Source organism: Coffea arabica, chromosome 1c (assembly GCF_036785885.1).
Source record: "Coffea arabica cultivar ET-39 chromosome 1c, Coffea Arabica ET-39 HiFi, whole genome shotgun sequence".
Classification (NCBI taxonomy): Eukaryota; Viridiplantae; Streptophyta; class Magnoliopsida; order Gentianales; family Rubiaceae; genus Coffea; species Coffea arabica.
The window spans coordinates 7,524,732-7,526,943 of NC_092310.1; positions in this window are offsets into that span (position 1 = coordinate 7,524,732).

The following is a 2,212-nucleotide window of genomic DNA, read 5'->3' on the forward strand; positions in this document are numbered from 1 at the left end:
CGATTTTTCAATTTCTCCAAGGGTAAATTATAAACCAAGTTCATCCGTCAAAGAAAGTTCAAAAGATCTCTACTAAAGCAATCACTCCAAGAATTATATCTAGTTCCTTATAAATGCAAATGAATGTCAAAACTCTAAAAGATACCTTAATGATCTTTAAAGTCAAAGTTAGTCCCATAGTTGTTCAAATAGTATCGTTGTTCAAGAAAATGATCCATTACTCTTCACATCAATCTCACACAATTCTCTTCTCTTCTCACTAATCCAATATAAAAACCTCAAACATCAAATCTTACTATCCATCAGGAACATAGCTGCTTAATATTGCACTTAAACTTCACAATACCCCACAGTCCAGCATTCTAAACTTTAAACTTATGTTACACTATAGAGATCTAAAATCTAAAATCTGATACCAATTGTGACGACCTCATCTCCCCTTAAGGCGAACCAAGAGGTTCAGTGGACCGCCTACCAAACTCTCGTCAGAACTCATTCACTCGCTTTTCGCTTCAAGAGCAAGTAAAGATGTGCCAATCAAACTTAACATATATACAATAATTAACACAAATATACAATCCTCAAGGTTAAAGTCCAAAGCTCAGGATCCAACTAACTACTAATACTATCACTTTTACACAATAAAAGTTCTAGTCAAAAGTGCAGTCTTTCTCTAATCACCCGTCCTTGCTCAAAAACCCTATAAGGAAAACAAAAACTAAAGAAATGAGCTAAAGTTCAGTGAGGTTCCCATGCACATATCAAAACAAGGACATTATTCAGTTAATAACAATCAATCGAGAAAACATTCATAATATAAAAACAATGAGAACACACTCATTAAAAGGATACATGCTCACGTGCAGCCATTCGTTCAATCATTCATTCATTCAGCCAGTCATTCTCTTTCATTCAATTATTCATTTCTTCCCTTATAACTTCAACATTTCCATTTATCCATTTCATTTCTCGCCACTAGCCAATTCACTGGCTAGTTCTCCATCAAATTTCGTGATCATACTCGAATATATCAAACATTATCCCAGAGTCACCAGTCGCCCGATCGAATCCATTTCTGGCTCAAATTGATTGGCAACGAAGGGCAAGGGTCCAATTTTGCCAATGCGGTACCATACAACTCACATAACTTACATTCATGCACAAGTAATGCTCAATCAGTTAATCATTTGAAAATTCACTTTCGCGTAGGTCAAGTGCGATAAAGTACACATTCGACAATTGAAAATCCATTTAATAGTCATTGGAAGGTATTTAACACTCAATCGAAAATTCACAATAAGTACACGGTCATTTAATATACAAACATGCAAGAAACACTCACCCTAAACATGTCACGTTTTATCAAAATTCAATTCAAGGCCGGCACCTTGACCACTCTCGAAATCTGCAGTCAAATATTATCCACAAAGAGCCAATCATACACGAGTGCAAGTTGCATAATTTATATTTCTCTATCAAAACAAAAAGGTGTCAAAAGTATAATGAGTCATACTGTTGAGTTTGATCCCTATCTTTTGATGTTTACAAAACAAATGGATGATACTAATATTTCTTCAAGATATATTTTCAGTTATGAAATTATTTGATTCCATGAACAAGTGCAATTGGAAGAAGACAAAGTATGCTGAAGCTGTCGGACGCTCAAAAAGACTGCATCGGACGTCCGACAACCATTGAGTATCTTCGGACGCAGAAAACCAGCCTATCGGACGTCCGATAGCACTGTTTTATGCGTCCGACAGCAGTCAGTGAGTTTGAGAAATTTTCTTCAATTCTTTCGGACGTCCGATAGGCTGGTTTTCTGCGTCCGAAGATACTCAATGGTTGTCGGACGTCCGATGCAGTCTTTTTGAGCGTCCGACAGCTTCAGCATACTTTGTTTTCTTCCAATTGCACTTGTTCATGGAATCAAATAATTTCATAACTGAAAATATATCTTGAAGAAATATTAGTATCATCCATTTGTTTTGTAAACATCAAAAGATAGGGATCAAACTCAACAATCTCCCCCTTTTTGATGATGACAAAACAATGGATGGAAAGAAACAAAAATAAGTATAAGCTCCCCCTCAATCATTGCAATCAAAACTTTTAAGAGCCAAACTGCCAAACTCATAATCTCATAATAACTCCCCCTTACACATTGCATCCATCTCTCCCCCTTTTTGTCATCATAAGATGAGAGTAATAA